At 44.8% G+C, this 21,452-nt stretch overlaps 1 protein-coding gene across 3 annotated transcripts in view; it reads left to right on the top strand.

The window, feature by feature from the left end:
• The window catches only part of LOC141270638 (uncharacterized), a 338,269-nt gene that overhangs the window by 306,596 nt on the left and 10,221 nt on the right, over window positions 1-21,452 (top strand). For 2 of the 3 annotated variants that reach the window (XM_073680721.1, XM_073680719.1), the window contains exon 1: window positions 10,968-11,032. The exons of the other annotated variant lie outside the window; for it this stretch is intronic. The gene's annotated coding sequence lies outside the window, so the exon portion shown is untranslated. Of the gene's footprint in view, window positions 1-10,967; window positions 11,033-21,452 lie in introns of those variants that run through there. 3 annotated transcript variants of the gene reach the window in all.

Genomic DNA, 21,452 nt, shown 5'->3' with positions numbered 1-21,452 from the left:
GGTGGTCCAGTATAATTACTAGAAAAGGAGCCCCCATCTGATAAAACACATGCATGATTATCATAATGCTGATCCTAATCTTTTGTGTTTTGCGGGAATAGAAAAGGTCAAGTTTCCTCCACAAGGTAAAAATTATAATCTGTTATTATTAAAAAAAGAAGCTAGGAGGATTCTTAATTCTGCAGCCCTGGGTCTTTTGGGACTAAATGACAGATTGGATATGCCCGTGTTTTTGTAATTACCTTTTAACATGATTTTAAACTGCACTATGTTTTTCATGCACTGATTCTGATAATGACGATTATTCTGCACCTGTCTTGTTACAAAAGGAAGCAGAAGCTACATCATTGTTAGCTGAACCCGTTGAAGTGCTGCGCGAAACAGCGGCCGTTATCTTTCCTTCCCCTGCACACTCCCTGCCCTCCGCTCACTTAGATTCTGCCCCAATGAATTGGACATAAATGACTGTTTGAATCGCATACCTGTGAGTGCTGCTTTTCTTCAATTCTGTGAGAGGGGCGATCCCCATCACTTGCTCAACAGCAAAAAGACCTATCTGAATCTGCAGCAACAACCCACAATAACCAATGCAAGAATCCCATACCGATAGTACCGTCAATCCAGCATATAATACATAAACACTTTTTAGTAAACATTCTGTCCTAACATTGTTTGCCACCCTGTGTAAACAAGCGCCAAATGACTTATGTATAGTTGATCGGCACTTGCTGAGGTGCATTGACGAGTCAAAATTGGCATATCTGAATGTGTCATTACATTACATGATACATGTCTTTATCTGAGCTGTATGGGTTCACTCTAACCCTGGCTTTGCTGGCATACTATTGCCCGATGCTTGAGTAAATGTGTCAAGTCATCCAGAACACATATCCAGTGATAGTGACAGAGAAGTCAAAAGGAAAAGGAGGGCACCATCGAAAGTGTGAGGTATTGCTCGACCCGTCACATACCCAAAGCAAGACTAATGACATATAACAAGAAAAGAAGGTACGTATTGAAAGACAGGGAGCACTAAATATATACCAACATGATTTTATTATTATTCATCAAGACTGGACAGACATGTAAAAGTTAAAAACATTTAAAGAGCTTAAATACAACAGTGTACCACATTGAAGTATGATAGTGGTCAAGACCTCAAAACATATATAAATGTCACCAATAAATACACCTAACAAATTCATGTAAACCTATATGGTCCACATAAATAAATGGATAAGCCCCTCTCCTATTAACCCCTTTACAACCCAAGGTGGTTTGCACGTTAATGACCAGGCCAATTTTTACAATTCTGATCACTGTCACTTTATGAGGTAATTACTCTGGAACGCTTCAACGGATTACCCTGATTCTGAGACTGTTTTTTCGTGACATATTGTACTTCATGATTGTGGTAAAATTTCTTCGATATCACTTGCGTTTATTTGTGAAAAAAGCGGAAATTTGGCGAAAATTTTGAAAATTTAGCAATTTTCAAAATTTGAAATTTTATGCCCTTAAATCAGAGAGATATGTCACAAAAAATAGTTAATAAATAACATTTCCCACATGTCTACTTTACATCAGCACAATTTTGGAACCCAATTTTTTTTTATTAGGGAGCTATAAGGGTTAAAAGATGACCAGCGATTTCTCATTTTTCCAACAAAATTTACAAAACCCTTTTTTTAGGGACCACATCACATTTGAAGTCACTTTGAGGGGTCTTTATGACAGAAAATACCCAAAAGTGACACCATTCTAAAAACTGCACCCCTCATGGTGCTCAAAACCACATTCAAGAACTTTATTAACCCTTCAGGTGCTTCACAGGAATTTTTGGAATGTGGAAGAAAAAAATTAACATTTAACTTTTTTCACAAAAATGTTTGGGCGCACTGCAGGGTTCGGAAGGGAAGGAGTGCCATTTGACTTTTTGAATGTAAAATTTGCTTGAATAATTAGCGGATGCCATGTTGCATTTGGGGAGCCCCTGATGTGCCTAAACAGTGGAAACCCCCCATAAGTGACACCATTTTGGAAACTAGACCCCCCAGGGAACTTATCTACATGTGTGGTGAGCATCTTGAACCCCCAGGTGCTTCACAGAAGTTTATAACATTGAGCCGTAAAATAAAATTTTCACATTTTTCCCACAAAAATGTTTTTCAGCCCCCAGTTTTGCATTTTCATAAGGGTAATAGGAGAAATTGCACCATGCAGTTTGTTGTACAATTTCTCCTGAGTAAGCAGATACCCCATATGTGGGGGAAAACCACTGTTTGGGCGCACGGCAGGGTTCGGAAGGGAAGGAGCGCCATTTGACTTTTTGATTGTAAAATTTGCTTGTATAATTAGCGGATGTGCCCCTGATGTACCTAAACAGTGGAAACCCCCCACAAGTGACACCATTTTGGAAACTAGACTCCTCAGGGAACTTATCTAGATGTGTGGTGAGCACTTTGAACCCCCAAGTCCTTTACAGAAGTTTATAACATGGAGCCGTGAAAATAAAAAAATCAAACTTTTTCCACAAAAATGATGTTTTAGCCCCAATTTTTTTATTTTCACAAGGGTAAGAGGAGAAAATGGACCCCAAAAACTTTTGTGCAATTTCTCCTCAGTATGCCAATACCCCATATGTGGGGAAAATACAGTGTTTGGGCGCACGGCAGAGTTCAGAAGGGAAGGAGCACTGTGTGACTTTTTGAACGCAAAATCGGCTGGAATCGAGAGCGGACGCCATGTCGCATTTGGAGAGCCCCTGATGTGCCTATACAGTGGAAACCCTCCACAAGTGACCCCATTTTGGAAACTACACTCAAGGATTTTATCAAGGGGTATAGTGAACATTTTGAACCCAGAGGTACGACACAGAATTTGATAACATTAGGTCATCATATTGAATAAGTTGTCATTAGTCTTGAGCGCAAGTGCTCGCTACTTGAGTTTGCATCGGGTACTCAGGTATGCACCATGTATCACGGGTGCTCGAGTGACATGCTTGAGTCCCTGCCCGCATGTTTCACGGTTATTAGACACCAAAAAAAACATGCGGGGATTGCTCATGCATGACAGGCAATCCCCGTGAGATTTTTTTGGCCGCAAGGCATATGGGGCACCCGCGATACTCAGTGCATACCCGAGCACCCGATGCAAACTCAAGTAGCGAGCACTTGCTCTCAACACTAGTCGCCATATCGTCATCTTTTTTTTTTATTTTTACTTTTGAAAAAAAAAAAACAACTTTAACCCCAACCTTAAGCCCAACCCTAACCCTAACACCAACCCCAGCCCTAGCGTTTATTTTTTACGCCGTTCCTAGTGCGGTATAAGTGATTAGACTACTTTATTCTTCGGGTCGGTGCGATTACAGCGATACCAGAATCATATTGGCTTTTTATGATTGACAGCTGTCACACACTAAAAGACACATATTTTGTAAAATCTAGTTTTTGCTTCGCCATATTTTGAGAGCTATAATTTTTCCATATTTTGGCCGACAGAGTCATGTGATGGCTTTTTTTTTGCGAGACAAGTTGACGTTTTTATTGGTACCATTTTCGGGCACGTAACATTTTTTGATCGCTTTCTATTCCAATTTTTGGGAGGCAGAATAAACAAAAAACAATAATTCAGGAATTGTTTTTTTTTTTGTTTTTTTTATTCTGCTCCGCGTGTGGTAAAATTGATAAGGCAGCTTTATTCTTCGGGTCAGTACGTTTACAGCGGTACCACATTTATATCGTTTTTCTATGTTTTGGCGCTTTTACACAATAAAAGCTATTTTATAGAAAAAAATATTTTTTTGCATCGCTTTATTCTGAGAGCTATAACTTTTTTATTTTTCAGCTCATGGGGCTGTATGGTGGCTTGTTTTTTTGCGGGACGAGATGACGTTTTCAGCGGTACCATTTTTATTTACATCCATCTTTTTGATCGCGTGTTATTCCATTTTTTGTTTGGCGGTATGATGATAAAGCATTGTTTTTTGCTTCGTTTTTTATGGCAACATCCGGGAAGCCGCGGCAGACAGCGCTGGAGGCCGGAAGAGGAGGTGAGTATCCCGATCACCTCCCCTTAGCCACCGCAATGCTGCGATCGATTTCGATCGCAGCATTGCGGGGGTTAATGTGCCGGGAGCAGTGCAGGACCGCTCCCTGCACATTGTCACAGCTGACACCCGGTACTATCAGCTGACACCCGCCGGCGATCGCGCCCGCACAGCCTGTGTGCGCACGCGATCGCCATGACGTACTAATACGGGTCAGGCTCTTAAGTCCCAGGGCACAGCGTATTAGTACGTCATGGGCTTTAAAGGGGTTAAAGGCACCGATAGTTTGATGCAAGCACTATTTAGTTAAATACATTTACTTGGATAGAAAGAGTGCTATCAGTATCCATCATAGAAGAAGTGCACAATTTGCCCAGAGGAAATAGGAGGGGATGATTGTCCCAATATCAATGTATACCCAAGAGGTCAGGAAGACCGCAACCCCACGCGTATCACCACTACCGCTGTGGCTTCATCAGGGGAGAGGTGTGGTGTTTAAGCAACTGACCCGGTCCTGTATTTATATCCCAAAGTGTGATTACCTAAATTTGTCCCGGCTGTAGGAACCTCCGTCCGATGCGGCTGCCATGTTACTCAGGCGCGTGAGCATTAAGGTTAGCCACATAACGCCGGAAGAGAGGGAATATATCCGGATCAAGCCTGCTAGGCATCCGGACCCCGCGCATGCGCGGGAACGTGCCCTATGTGGGCATATGCAGACACATCCTTACAGGCGTGTGCCTGGGGGCGGGATATTCCAAGCACCATCTGACACACTGAGTTGTGCACGTCAGCACGTCAGTGTGCGAGATAGCTATATGACCGCGTGCATCAGCATGTCAGACACCAATTCAAGGTGTCAAGATCCCAGCAGATGGCAAATGTACAGCCCAAGACTCCTGGGTACACATATCCCAAGAAATAAGTAATAATCTGGAGGCGCAGCGTATTACACCCCTCAGCGGCAGTATATGACAATGACATTCAAATACATGTACACATGTATAGCAGCTGAGGGGATGCTAAAGTCACTCATCCAACAGTTCAAAAAAATGTGCGGCCGCACCATTCATTCAACACATATTGTCTTTTATGGTTCCCCAATGGTATGGGGCATTATATCTCTCAAATAAGGGATAGGTCCCAACACTACCCCAGGACAGTACTGTAAAGGATGCCGGGAAAATGTCCCAAATATCTACCCATGATATGCCCATATGCCCACATATCAAAAATGTATATGCAAGGCTGCCCCCACAAGTGTGGGGGACAAGGACTATTTAAGGAGAAAGAGATTAAAAAGAGTTAGGGCCACAGTATACAAAGGATACCACTAGAGGGAAAACATGAAGACCATAGGGGCAGCCGAATAGGGTCCAAGTTAAAATCATATCGAACCACCAGGCAGACAGGGGCCAAAACCGAGTGTGCCAACATAGTAGATTATATTGAATTTCCTAAAGAAGAGTCCATAAGCACATGAACAAAAACAACTCCCCACCGGGAAGTTGTGTTGGTCACAGGGAGTCCAACTGGGTCTCACAGGGTACAAAGCTATCACTAACATCCCGAGAGATTATAGGCAGAAAGAGTTTCTTCACGCCAGAATATTTATTTTTGCAAGTTGACCGAAACCGATCGAAGTCCACAGGCCCAAGTGGAGCCAGAGTACTGGTTGTAAAGAAGGAGGATAGTCCCAAAATCAAATGGAACATATCCTACAAAAAAACGGAGAAAGAAATGGAATATGAATGCATTATAAGTACCAATTCAACAGCCTTGTAGCTAGAGGGGAAAAACAATTATCAGTCCCAGTCTAGACACTCAACGAGGCTTGTAAAAGCCGGTGAACAGAAGTTCTTCGTTCATCCCAGATGGGGCCAAGCTGTTTAGCCTATAAATCCACTTTGATTCTTGACGTAATAATTCCGGGATAATATCCCTATTATGAATGTTCCTCTGGATCGTCTCCAATCCAACCAGACATATCCCATTGCACCTACCATTATGGATGTTCAGAAAGTGTGCAGCGACCGACGTCAGGGTCTTTCCCTTCTCCTGATCTTTCTGGGCCGTGTTTATGGTAGACTAATGTTGTTGAAATCTCCGTCTCAGCTCTTGTGTTGTCTGTCCCACGTAGATTTTCGGACAACCACAAATGATTGCATAAATAAGGTTTCGCGTCTTACAGTTCACATAATTCTTTAAACGAATCTGTACAGAAAAGATAGAGTTAGGGACATGGTCATCAGCCAATAAAAAGGGACAAGTGGTACATTCCCCACATGGGTAAGTACCCTTCAATCTGATGCCCCTGTTTAGAGTTTGCTTGGGAAATGTGAAATGGCTAGTCACCAAGTGGTCCTTAAGGTTACGGGCCCTCCTAGCAAAGACACTTGGTTTGCCCGGGATCAGGTTCTTTAGTTTGGGTTCATTAAGTAGGATCCCCCAGTTCTTGGATAATATCTGGTAAACATCTTGCCACTGATTATGGTAGGTGGTTATTAGATTGACTGTTTCCAAATTCTTCCGATGCTTGGGCAAAAAGGTCGCCCTTCGATCCATGTCCCTTGAGTATTGATATGCCCTTGAGATCAATTTATGGGGATATCCACTAGACACAAACCTCTAAAGATTTTAGAGCTCAGGCAAGGGATCTTACACAGAGGTTTGTGTCTAGAGGATATCCCCATAAAAATTATGAGATCCCCAACTTTCAGGATATCTTCGACCCTAGAGGTTCCACGCAGGAGATATTGTTATCATGTTTCTTATCACGATATTATCTTTCTATAAAGATAACAGCCAAAAGATAAAGGTGTGCCAGGAATGAAATAGAAGTAATACTCAAGTATCTATATAAAGTCAAATTGTATTCACAAATGCTTTTAAAGGGAATCTGTCACCCCCCTGGGACTTTTTTTTACCTATTAATATGAGCATACAGGTAATAGAATGGTGAAAATAGTCACAACTGTATGCCCATATGTGCAGAAATCGTTTTTCATTCATTTATAGCAATGATTTCTTCCGGTCTCTGGGGCGTGCGGTGCCTGGAAGAAATCTGGGCCTTCAATCGTCATTTGCATACTACTCCCTCCCATCAGCGTTACTCTGCCCTGTGACATGCATTGCTGAATCCTGCGCCTGCACCCCTGCAAGCCAGACTTGTGTAAGTCCACAATTCTCTTCCTGATATCTTGGCTGATTTCTTTAGACTTTCCCATGATGCTACACAAAGAAGCAGTGTGTTTCAGGTGTACATTAAAAAAAAATCAACAGGTGTGTCTCTAACTCAGAAGTTGCCAAAAAAACTATCAGAAGCTTCCAAACACATGACATCATCATATCAAGGCATAGTAATCTTAGTGTATGTAAACTTTTGACTTTGCAGTATGTAATAAAATGCCTTAAAACATTCTCTCTCTCATTATTCTGGCATTTGGCAAATATTAAAAATAATGGTAATCCTATTTGACCTAAAAGGAAAGGTTTATTCTGATTTCATGTCAGATATTGAGAAAAACATGCATGTGTCTTTTTTATACAGTGTAAATAAACTTCTGGTTTCAACTGTATATGTACAATGCATAAGTAGTAAAGTAGTGATTGCACCTATAAGGCAGTTTTTATAGTGTATACATATATGTACATATAGCTGTGTGCTCAGTACATTTAGTAATATAAAGGTTTCTAAAAAGATGAAACATGGTATGGATATCATCATCCATCTGATCTATACTAAGTTAAAGGTATGAGACCACCCTTACGGTAATGTGAGTGAATGCTTTATATTCGTCACTTTGCTATAATGCCAAAAATATATCACCCATAAATATCAGATCGATGCAAACCCCAATATTCATCACTGACCTCCGGCTCCTGTGTGCCTGAGATAATTCCTTTGACCAGAGGAAGGCCCTGCCCTGGGAAGTGTATTACTCCACCTCTGAGTATACGAATCCTAGACTTGGTGGCTGACTCTCAGCAGATGCCCTGTTGTAATTACCGGTTCACGCAAGATGTCCTACTTCAATGGAAGTTGAAGTGTCAGCTCTTTTTCACTTCCACAGTTATAATTGATCCCATATATTCAATGTGAAGGTGATATGTTCCTTCTGCCAAGATGTCTTTATGGATTTTACAATTTTTCTCTACGACAGGTAATAAAGTTTCTTGCTTGTCACATAATAGAAAATGATATATAGAGCAACTCTGCCCAGTAGACTGCTCACATGAACTTATGTTCATAATAATCCGTCAATAATCCGTGAGATGTCACTATGATGTCACCGTTATTGGTACTGTTAATGGTACAGATGCAGAAAGAGGCCAAGATTTTCCTAAATATTCCTAAAATGCCGTGGTCAGAGATGATCGAGATGTCAATGACAGAATTGAAAGTCCGCAATTGAAAATATTAACTGACATTACGGTGGAGCAGGAATGTGCAAAATATTGACTCAAACTGACGGTGTCACTATCAGAGGTAATGTCATCCTACTGTGACAGAGAAGAGTTATGTGAAATAACATTCTCTGATTCCTCCACACTAATACACTTGCTGTAGGCAAAGCAAGACAAGTATTTCCAGTGTTTGGTACTACTACTACCCGGACGGCTGGTTCCAGTGGTGCTGCTGCTACATGCGGCTCCTACATTTTTATTGCCACAATCGATGCTATCTTTTTTTCTTTCTTTTATTTTAGCCCGTCAACTGCTACTGCCACATTAACTTTTATGTTTTAACCCGCAATTTCCCCCTCCCAAAAAGGATTGCCAAAATAGTTGTAGTACCTTGCACTTCGTACTCATACAGCTCTGATCCTTAAATGCCGTACACAAGACAGCTCTGCTCTGTATACAGCATGCGCACACAGCTCCACTTTACACATCATCCACACCATACACATCATACATGTATGGTTCCGCTCTGTACATATTGTATATGCGTGACTCTTTTCTGAATTTATCAAACACACTGCTCCCCTCCGCACACGTCATACACACACGGCTCTGTTCCACACACGTTGTACACACGAGGCTCCGCTCCGTACACGTCCTACACACGAGGCTCCGCTCCGTACACTTCCTACACACGCAGCTCCGCTCCGTACATGTCCTACACACGCGGCTCCGCTCCGTACGCGTCCTACACACGCGGCTCCGCTCCGTACGTGTCCTACACACGCGGCTCTGCTCCGTACACGTCCTACACACGCGGCTCCGCTCCGTACATGTCCTACACACGCGGCTCCGCTCCGTACACACGCGGCTCAGCTCCATACACGTCGTACACACGCGGCTCCACTCCGCACACGTCGTACACACGCGGCTCCGCTCCGCACACGTCGTACACACGCGGCTCTGCTCCACACACGTGGCTCCGCTCCGCACACGTCGTACACACGTGGCTCCGCTCCACACACGTCGTAACAAGTGGTGTTGAGGGAGAGCACCACGGTTGACCAAGTGAGTGTCAAAATATTATGCTGATTGCGCAATCCAACAGAAAACCAAACGGAGGCAGTGCTCTGTATGGGAGGATTCAGAGAATCTCTAATCTCGTTTATTTCTACTTAGCATTTTATATTGTTTTGAGTATATCAATAGCCAATCACCTACAGCCATACTACAGGCTTGAACCAATGTTAGTACAATTATTACGGAAATACACATATGGTCATATTATCGTTAGTTTGGTGCATGGTGGAAATTTACAAGGTTATACACATCCCGGCTCAGACCAGTTAGATAACAGGAGCAGAGTGTCTCACAGAATGTTCTTGTGAGAAAAGGTTAGTGTGGGAAAGTTGCATGAGAAAAGAAGGAAAGAATGTATGTTATGCAAGGAGTATAATAACATGATTTTAAAGCAAGCAGACAAAATGGAGTTGCTATAGCATGAGTATCAATATGTCCTTTACACTTGGATAGCATGAATATTAATATGTCCTTTACATTCCCCCCTCAACGCAGGCTGAAGTCGTAGAGATTCTCTGAATCCTCCCATACAGAGCACTGCCTCCGTTTGGTTTTCTGTTGGATTGCGCAATCAACATAATAATTTGACACTCACTTGGTCAACCGTGAAGGGACGTTGGTGCCCTCCCTCAACAGCGGCTCCGCTCCACACACGTCATACACACGCGGCTCCACTCCGTACATGTCGTACACACGAGGCTCCGCTCCGTACACCTCGTACACACGCGGCTCCGCTCCACACACGTCGTACACACGAGGCTCCGCTCCGTACACCTCGTACCCACGAGGATCCGCTCCACACACGTCTTACACACGAGGCTCCGCTCCGTACACCTCGTACACACGCGGCTCCGCTCCACACACGTCTTACACACGCGGCTCTGCTCTGTACACCTCGTTCACACGAGGCTCCGCTCCGTACACCTTGTACACACACGGCTCTGCTCCGTACACCTCGTACACTCGCGGCTCTGCTCCGTACACCTCGTACACGCGGCTCCGCTCCACACACGTCTTACACACGCGGCTCCGCTCCGTACACCTCGTACACACGCGGCTCGGCTCCGTACACGTCGTAGACACGCGGCTCTGCACCGTACACCTCGTACACACGCGGCTCTGCACCGTACACCTCGTACACACGCGGCTCTGCACCGTACACCTCGTACACACGCGGCTCTGCACCGTACACCTCGTACACACGCGCCGCTCTGCTCCGTACGCCTCGTACACGCGCGGCTCCGCTCCGTACACCTCGTACACGCGCGGCTCTGCACCGTACACCTCGTACACACGCGGCTCTGCTACATCCACACTGTAAACCCCTCCAGACCCCACACATAACCTTCACCTCATCCAGCACCATGACAACCAGCACAGCATCCACTGAGGCCCCTGATCATGTGACCCCTGACTCCTCCCCTCCTGTGACATCATCACAGGTCCTGTGCGCACAGAACAGCCATATATGTGGTGGCGGCTCTGCAGGTGGAGGTATGTGGAGATCCCCCATTACTGGGCGCAGGGGACATTAACCCCTCCATTTCCGGAGATAGTGCCCCCTTCCCCCAGTTCTGCCATGTGTATATGTACAGTTATATAAGGCTGGATGTGCTCATGTATACAGGGGGCATTAACCCCTCCATTCCCGGAGATAGTGCCCCCTTCCCCCAGTTCTGCCATGTGTATATGTACAGTAATATAACGCTGGATGTGCTCATGTATACAGGGGGCATTAACCCCTCCATTCCCGGAGATAGTGCCCCCTCCCCCAGTTCTGCCATGTGTATATGTACAGTAATATAACGGTGGATGTGCTCATGTTTACAGGGGACATTAACCCCTCCATTTCCGAAGATAGTGCCCCCTTCCCCCAGTTCTGCCATGTGTATATGTACAGTTATATAAGGCTGGATGTGCTCATGTATACAGGGGACATTAACCCCTCCATTCCCGGAGATAGTGCCCCCCTTCCCCCAGTTCTGCCATGTATATATGTACAGTAATATAACGCTGGATGTGCTCATGTATACAGGGGACATTAACCCCTCCATTCCCGGAGATAGTGCCCCCTTCCCCCAGTTCTGCCATGTGTATATGTACAGTAATATAACGCTGGATGTGCTCATGTATACAGGGGGCATTAACCCCTCCATTCCCGGAGATAGTGCCCCCTTCCCCCAGTTCTGCCATGTGTATATGTACAGTAATATAACGGTGGATGTGCTCATGTTTACAGGGGACATTAACCCCTCCATTTCCGGAGATAGTGCCCCCTTCCCCCAGTTCTGCCATGTGTATATGTACAGTTATATAAGGCTGGATGTGCTCATGTATACAGGGAACATTAACCCCTCCATTCCTGGAGATAGTGCCCCCTCCCCCAGTTCTGCCATGTGTATATGTACAGTAATATAACACTGGATGTGCTCATGTATACAGGGGACATTAACCCCTCCATTCCCGGAGATAGTGCCCCCCTTCCCCCAGTTCTGCCATGTATATATGTACAGTAATATAACGCTGGATGTGCTCATGTATACAGGGGACATTAACCCCTCCATTCCCGGAGATAGTGCCCCCTTCCCCCAGTTCTGCCATGTGTATATGTACAGTAATATAACGCTGGATGTGCTCATGTATACAGGGGGCATTAACCCCTCCATTCCTGGAGATAATGCCCCCCTTCCCCCAGTTCTGCCATGTGTATATGTACAGTAATATAACGCTTGATGTGCTCATGTATACAGGGGGCATTAACCCCTCCATTCCCGGAGATAGTGTCCCCAGTTCTGCCATGTGTATATGTACAGTAATATAACGCTGGATGTGCTCATGTATACAGGGGGCATTAACCCCTCCATTCCTGGAGATAGTGCCCCCCTTCCCCCAGTTCTGCCATGTATATATGTACAGTAATATAACTCTGGATGTGCTCATGTATACAGGGGACATTAACCTCTCCATTCCCGGAGATAGTGCCCCCCTTCCCCATTGCTGCCATGTGTATATGTACAGTAATATAACACTGGATGTGCTCATATATACAGGGGAAATTAACCCCTCCATTCCTGGAAATAATGCCCCTTCCCCCATTTCTGCCATCCATGGGAGGTCACTCTGTTTTGGGGACAGATGACGCCTTCTCTCTGGGGTGGAGATTTAGAGAGAATGGAAATGTCTGGTTTTTATATCCATAGAAATCTGGAGAAATATAAAACCTGTAATTTCCCTAATTTTGTCTGTAATAGTTTAGAATAAAGGGATTTTCCATAAATGTCTGTGGCGTCGGTCCTGGAATGAGGCCACTTATCCTGGAGGAGAAGACTGTAGAGCAGAGTATGGGAGAAAACACAAGAGACGTCACATTATAGGATCGAATTGTGGATTTTATACCGGGATAGAAATTTATGGGGAAAGAGACGAAACCTCAATAGAACCGCGATGTTCATGAACAGCTGTGGGAAAATGACAGCTGCGCTGTGATTGGTTGTTATAAACAACAGTTTTATTTTTACAGTTTGACGAATTTGTGATCTATAAAACAGACACCATAAAGTTTCTTTCTAGACGTTACCTTTGTGACTAAAGCCTCCACGTTTTCTACAGGAACTTGTCATTAGAGATTTTGGACCATAAACCATCTCATCATGTGGCTCTTCCTGTACCACAATGTACATATATTTCTCGGCTTCCTGTAGTTTACTGTACCGCCATGTATTCCCAGTCATAAGTTAGATCAGATGTTCTGATTTTGTGGGCAGCTGAGATTTTCTGGTAACCAGCCAAGGACCAATTACAGCAAATAGGTGTGAGCCGGGCACCTACATAGTGAAGAGGTCGAGGAATTTGTGTTTAAAATATAATAACCGAGACGATATCTCAATGCTGACATCTATTCATGATGCTAGCAGCCCCCTGCCCTTGTGCATGGCACCACATCATCCAGAGTAACACCTGTTGCATCCAGGCATATAACAAGTTCAAGTTCACATCAAATTGTAGCACAGTATTATATGATGAGAAAGTAAAAATATGGTGCACAAAATTCACATGTCTCTTCTCACATTTGTCCTTTTATTCTTTAGCCTCAACATAGGAGGAATAGACCTGTGTGTCACTAGCTACATAATAAGGCCCCCTTCACACGTCCGTGTTTCCAGTAGGTGTGGAGACAGTTACAGATGCACAGCCATTATAATCTGTGGAGCAGCGCACGGTCCGTGTGACTCTAAAGTAAACAGGTCCGTTTTTTTCCGACAGCATGCACACGGATGAAATAAGTGTGACATCCATGTGCATCATCCGTGTGACACGGACTGGAAGGCTGTTAAATAAAATAATGTGTTAAAGATGTGCAAAGATAGAGCTTTAAAGTTAGATATGAGGTAAATAAATGATAGATATGGTGTAGATAAATAAATAGATATCCATGAGATATATAATAATTAGTGCTTTGCGTGTGTAGTTTATTGTACATGTATTAACCTAATAAATGAAAAAAAATGATGTGAGTTCCCCCCTATTTTTAAAAACCAGCAAAGGTAAAGCAGACAACTGTGAGCTGATATTATCAGGCTGGGAAGGTCCATGGTTATTGGGTCCTTCCCAGCCTAAAAAATACCAGGCTCCATAGGCTTTAGCAGCAGCCTCTTCCGGCTCATGCTGCGCCCCTTGAGATCCAGCGACTGAAGAGCTTGATGTCAGCTGTGTTTTTGGACAGTTCACATCTGACATAAACCCCAAGCCCCATTACCCTGATTGCCAACACACAGCAATCTGGAAGAGCTAAGGCAAAGTGCCAGAATTGGAGAATCTCATCTGATGCTCCACTTCTGAGGCGGCTTAGGACTGGGAAGAGCTCAATAACCAGGGACCTTCCTAGCCTGATAATATCAGCTCACAGCTGTCTGCTTTACCTTTGCTGGTTACCAAAAATGGGGAAACTCCATGTCATTTTTTTCATTTATTTATTATTAGGTTAATGCAAGTACAGTAAACTACACACGCAAAGCACTAATCATATATCTCACAGATATCTATCTATATCTTTGCACGTCCTAAAAATCTGTCATTTCTATTCTGCATTTTATTCTGGTACATGGCACATGGATGGCTAACAGAAAACCACATGAATAATTTTTTTAAGCAGACATGCGAAGGGGGCCTAACATATTACCCGTCACCATAGCTTTCAGTCCACCATCCTGCATCCTTCATTACGGCGAAACAGTGCTCCCCGCAAAATTCTTGCTGCGCCACCCAGTCACCCAGAGACCTAAATGGTAGTTCATTGATTCCTTGGACAGACATCTGGTTGGAGGACAGCATCGTTTCATTGGTTGGTCTCACCAGCTATTTGTTGGTCGAAGAAATGAAACACCATGGTCACATGGCTATACAACATAGCTGGGGATGGGTGAAACAAGGAATGATGTGAAAGGACTGTATCCACAGTGAAAGGTGCCAGCTAAGAGGGCAGAGTGATGGGGGCCAGGTCACATAATGTTTTGAAGTTTCCTGATCCCTGTTCTATAATGATCATTTTCCATTAGAGATGAGTAAATCAGATTTTAATCCATGATCCAGTCTGTCCTAAATAGCAAGTATTTCCCTCCTGATCCCGAATATTGATCGACTGGATCAACATTGAGAACAAGAAAAAGACACATTTAGGTTGTGTGCCCACGATGCGTTTTGTAAGCGTTTCCGCAGCGGCAGAAACGCTTATAAAACGCATGGTAGAAGGCCTGCCATGTTCCCCAATGATAATCCGCATGTGCTGTGCACATGCTGCGGAAATTTCCGCTGCGGATTATCATTGCGGAAAAAAACGCAGCACTACCAATTATTTTGCGGAAGTGCTGCTTTTTCGCCGCCATTGACTTGCATTAGAACGCATGTATTCCGCTTCACTAGATAAGCACATGCGGAATACATGCGTTCAATGTGCGGATGGTACCCAGGTCTAGAGGAGAGGAGACTCTCCTCCGGACCTGGGTACCATAGAAAACTGTAAAAAACAAAAGAATAAAATAAAAAATAAATATATACTTACCTTCTGGCAGCCCCCGGTGCGCTCCTCCTCTCATGCCGGCAGATCGCAATAGACTGGAGGACCTGTGCTGACGTCCTAGTCATGTGACTGGTCACGCGACGCTGACGTCGGCAGGTCCTTCATCTGCCAGCAGCCAGGACGGTGAAGCAAGACTGCGGGGGCCATCGGAAGGTAAGTATAGATTTATTTTTTATTTTTTGACATTCTCTCGGGTCACACTATATAAATCCATGCTGTTTGCATGGATTTATATAGTGTGACCAAGTTGTCAAGCACTTTCCAAGTAATACTAAAAAAAAATCGCTTGGAAAGCGCATGTCAACCTGCATGCGGAAATGCATGTGAAGAATGCTTCACATCCGCATGTCCCTGGCAGGAAAAACGCATGTGCAATCCGCATTCGTTTTTTTTTGCCAGGGAGATGCAGAAACGCTCAGGAAAAATCCGGAGCATTTCTGCATCGTGGGCACATAGCCTTACAAAAGTATTTGTCCTCCCATCTAAAAAGTAGCTAAGATGTTTATGAAACTATAGACGGTTCCCCCCTGTGTCCTGCTACTGAGGTCGTTTGTTCCATGGTTTAATAATTTTCACGTAAACTAGCATTTACCTCTTATGGAGATTGACCCTAAAAACCCTCTAGTTTTTGAGAGGGTTTTTAAATTAAACTGCTTTTTACAATATCTTATTCAATAGGCCACTTATGCACTTATACAAGTTAATAATCTTCCCCATACACGTTTTTTCTCAAGACTAAATACATTTAGTTATTTTAGTCTTTCCTCCAAGGTCCTCCATGCCCTTGATCAGTTTTATGGCTCTTTTTTCTACTTATTTAACTCCAGGGAATCCTAAAACCTGGGGACCAGAAATTAACTGCATATTTCAGTTATAGTTGCACTCGAAATAATGCTTTGTAAAGTGGCACTAATATGTCCCTGTTTCTAGAGTCCATGACAATATCCTGCTGGCCTTAAAAGCCGCTGCTTGTTATTGCATGTTGTTATTAATTATGTGATGTACAGGTACACCCAGATCCTTTTCTATAAGTGACTCTCCTAGTTTTACTCCCACTAGAACATACTGTGCTCACAAATAATTAGTGCCCATGTGCTTAACTTCACATTTATCTACATTGAACTTATCTGCAAAGTGATGCCCAAATGCTAAGTGTAACGCACGTGGTAGTGGAACCACTGTGCTGTGGACCAAGGAGAACCTGGAGGAGTGTGACTAGGCAAACATCTAACTCTTCGCTAGTGCTGATGGTGTGGTTAGACTTGGCTCCAGATGGACACCAGTTGCTACTCCAGGACAGATCTCGAACACGTGGCAGCTGACCTCCAAAGACGTAGGAAAATCATACGACCAGAAATGGATGGCACAGGGCAGGTACTGGCAGACATGGCTGGTATACAGGCAGTCACGGCAGTTGCTGGCGGACATGGCTGGCATACAGGCAGGCATGGCAGGTGCTAGCAGACACGGCTGGTATACAGGCATGGCAGGTGCTGGCGGAGACAGCTAGTATACCGGGATACAAGCACAGGGGATCTAATAACTAGTAGGTGGAGGTGCCTTAAATAATAAGTGTCTTCCAGCTGTTGGCTGTGGATAGTTTAGAATAATGTGCGCTGACTCTGTAAGAGACCGGGAGTGCGTGCGCGCCCTAAGCACAGTGCCCGGGGATCTGCCAGTCATACACAGACCCTGGGAGGCCGAAGCAGTAGGAGGACGCGAGGGCCGGGGTGGTGAGTGAGTCGGCGACCCTGCCAGAAGAGAGGAGGATGGGAATCGCGCAAGGACGCTGGTGCTACTGTACCCCCCTTTACGCACCCTATTCTTCAGCCCCACAAGAAATCTCTCTAGTAGGAGCAGGGCATGGATGTTCTTCCTGGTCTCCCATTTTAGTGGCCAGAATATTTGTCTACCTCTAAGACGTCTTCAGAGCTGACTGGAGCAGGAGCGGTACCCAAGTCCTTGAAGTAGGAAATTAAGACGAGAGGCTTGAGGAGAGACCCGTGGAAAGAGTTGGCGATACGTAAAGATGCCAGGATCTTGAGCATGTAGGGTACAGAATTTGTATTTGAGAACCTCGAAAGGCCCGATAAAGCAAGGATGCAACTTTTAAGACCGTAGCTTGAGAAGGCCAAACTTCAAAGAATTCAAACCTTGTCCCCAGGACAAAACAGAGGCAGGTCCAAGCACCTCTTGTCTGCATGTCTCTTTATCCTTTTTGAAGACTTCACCAATGTGATCTTGGTGTCTTCCCAAATTCAAGAGATGCACTTAGTGAGAGCTTCCACTGCAGGAATCCCGGAGGTAGTAGCTACAGGAAATGGAATATTGGGGTGTTAACTAGTGTTGAACGAGTATGTTCATGTTAACCATTTCGTCGAGTATGCTCGGGCGAGCACCGAGTAGTTACAGCTGCTCGGTGTTATGTTTAAATCACTCCCGTGTGCATGATTTGCGACTGTTTGACAGCTTTATTACATGTGAGGAATGCAAAAGAAACAATCATTCCTCACATGTATTAAAGCTGTCAAACAGTCGCAAATCATGCACATGGGAGTGATTTAAACATAACACCGAGCAGCTGTAACTACTTGGTGCTCGCCCGAGCATACTCGGCGAAAGGGTTAACAGAACATACTCGCTCAACACTAGTGTTAACCATACACAAAAAAAAATGGAGACTTAGAAGAGGACTCACCTACATGGTTATTATAAGAGAATTTGGCTGAAGGCAGGAGCTCGACCTAATCACTGTGGTGAACATTGACGAAATACCGCAGAAAATTGGTTAAGATCTGGTTGATCCGCTCTACTTGGCCGTTAGATTACGTATGGTAGGCTGAAGAGAAGTCCAGGGTTACATTCATTAGCTTACAGAATGCCCTCTAGAATTATGATGTGAACTGGACGTCTCTATCAGAAACAATATGGAGAGGTATACCATGAAGACAGAAGATATGCTGGATGAACTTCTCAGACAGCACAGGAGCAAAAGGGAACTGGACAAATGAATAAAGTGGGCTATCTTAGAGAAGCTATCCACAACTACCCAGATGACAGTATATTCAGCGGAGGCTGGAAGATCGGTAATGAAGTTCATGTAATGAACTGCTGGTAATGTGCTGCTAGGGAGCGGACGGTACGTGCAGAGGTTGTAACCGGCTGGACGGAAGCTAAGCTGTTTCAGAGTCATATCCTGTGCACAGGACGTATAGGCCAAGAAGAAATCCGTAATATCTTTGCACAGTGATGGCCACCAATAATGCCGTGAAATGAAAAGAGCCGTTATCTTCTGACCAGCATGACCATAAGTGACCCCACTGAAGAACTCGCTTCTTGCCTGATTCCGCAACGAAAATCCTCCAAGATGGAACCTAAGACAAGTCCATCGGAGCGACAGTAAGCATTTTGGAGGGCTCGATGATGTGTTGAGGCTCCTCCTCCTAATGAGAAGATAGAAAGGACCTAGAAAATGTATCTGCCTTCACGTTTTTGTCCACCGGCCGGAAATGGAGAATAGAATCAAGGCAGGTGAAAAACAATGACCACCTGGTGTGACGTTGATTTAGCCTCTATGCAGACTTCATGTAAGCTAAGTTCTTGTGGTCAGAGTAAATAAATATTGGATGAATCGCTCCTTCAAGTAGAAAGCGCCACTCCTCCACAGACAATTTAATCGCCAACCAGTTCTTGATCGCCAATTGAGTAGCTGCATTCTGGAGTCAAGAAAACTTTGGTAAAGAAACCGCAGGTCACATACATCCAGTAGGAGACTTCTGAGTAAGAACAGCACGGGCCCCAGAGGAAGAAGCATCCACTCCCAGGAAGAATTGCTTATTACTATCAGGTTTGTGCAGCACTGGAGCTGCAGAGAAGCCTGTTTCTGTAAGATAACAGCGTTTTTCTGCCTCCGGAGTCCATAACCTGGGATTTGTGCCCGTGCAGCTCAGGGCAGAAATTGGGGCGGTCTGAGAGGAGAAATGTGGCATGAACTAGCGGTAGTAATTAGTGAATCCTAGGAACCGCTGGATTGCTTTCAGACCTTCAGGATGGGGCCACTTCAGAACAGCAGACTTTTCTCGGGATCCATACTCAGTCCAGTATCTGAGATAATGTATTCCAGGAAGGGAAGAGAAGTTTGGTCGAAGATGCACTTCTTGAACTTGGCATACACCTGGTTCTTCCTCAACCTCTGCAGTCCCTGGTGAACCTCCCTCCTGTGTGTGGACAGATCGGGGGAGAACACCAATTTGTCGTCCAGGAAAACCAAGACACATCAGTAGAGTAGATCCCGGAAAATATCGTTCACCAGTTCTTGGAAGACTGATGGGGCATTCCAGAACCCAAACGGCATTACGCGATACTCATAATGGCAACCTCTGGAACCTCTAAGACGATCAAACAACTCTGAGATGAGGAGCAGAGGATACTTATTATTGAGCCTTCTTAACAAAGAAGAATCCTGCTCCATCTGGGGAGGATGACTTCCGGATAATTTTCTTTAGCCAGATTCTCCTTAATATATTCGGACAAGGCTTGGGTCTCCGCCTGGGACAGAGGATAGATACAGCCTTGATGGGGAGAGGTACTAAGAAGATGGTCTATAGGGCAGTCGTTTGGCCTGTGTGGTGGTAACGTCTCCGCATCCTTCTTATTGAAGTTATCCATGAAAGTCCAGTAAGCAGGAGGAAAGCCAGGTAAAATTGATGGACCAGCCGGAGGTCGAGCAGGATAGATGGGGACAAGACATTTCTCGTAACAAAACTGACCCCAACTAAGAACTTCTCTGGATTTCCAATCCAAGACAGGCTCGTGCACTTGTAACTATTGCAAGCCCAGGAGCAGAGGATAAGATAAGCCTGGTAGCACATAAAAGAAGATCTTCTCCAAGTGCAACATTTCTACTCAAAGTTCTACTGGCTTGGAAATAAAAAGAACAGCTTCGTATAGAGGTCTACCATCCACGGAGTCCAAATAGGCCGATTCAATGAAACAGGTGTTGCCACAGAAAACAGACACTGAGAGAGTCAGCAGAGGAGAGGAGTAATTCTCACCCAGGTTAGCCTCTCCTACTGACGCTATGCTTTGGAGTTTCCCGCCTTCTCTGGACATGAGCGAATTAAATGTTCAAGACTACCGCAGTAGAAGCACGACCGAGCTCCTGGCGATACCAGATCATCTAAAGAGATGGGAACATCCCGACCAGCCAGTTTGTCCTTAATCCTCCCAGACCGGCCCTCCTAGAAGGCGGCTACCAGCGACTCGTTATTCCAAGCAAGGTCGGAGGACAGGATACAGAAACGGACAGCATACTGGTCTACAGTGAGATTTCTCTAGCGCAGAGGAAAGTCTGAAGGTAGGAGATAAGGGTTCCCTTCTCTCCCAAAAGGGGTTGAGTCAAGCGAGAGCCTCGCCACTAAGATGGGGCATGATAAATGCCACTTTGGCCCGGTCTGATGAGAATTGATGGGCCAATAGCTCAAAGTACAGCATGCACTGATTGAGGAAACTGCCACATTGTGTAGGATCACCTTCAAAACGTGGTGGGGCAGACAGCTGTTGTCCGGAACCAGGAACATAACTGGTAGACTGGGGAGTCACAGCTGAGGTTGCCACAGCTTGGACAGGAGCGGATGTGAACGTTGATGTCAGCGTGTCCAAGCAGGTGCTTACTGTCCGTAGATAGGACATGATTTTATCCTGCTGATCTTTCTGGTGGGAGATCTCCTGGTACAGCTCAGAGAGTGGATGAGATTGAGAGCCAGCGAGTTCCATGGCCTGAGCAATCTGTAACACCTGACTCTTCCCTAGAGCCCTTGATGCTGTGGTTAGACTTGG

This window comes from Phyllobates terribilis, unplaced genomic scaffold, assembly GCF_046119375.1.
Source record: "Phyllobates terribilis strain yellow unplaced genomic scaffold, ASM4611937v1 Scaffold_5__5_contigs__length_657084704, whole genome shotgun sequence".
Classification (NCBI taxonomy): domain Eukaryota; kingdom Metazoa; phylum Chordata; class Amphibia; order Anura; family Dendrobatidae; genus Phyllobates; species Phyllobates terribilis.
The sequence above is the reverse complement of the archived record's forward strand: the minus strand, read 5'-3'. Positions and strand labels throughout refer to the sequence as shown.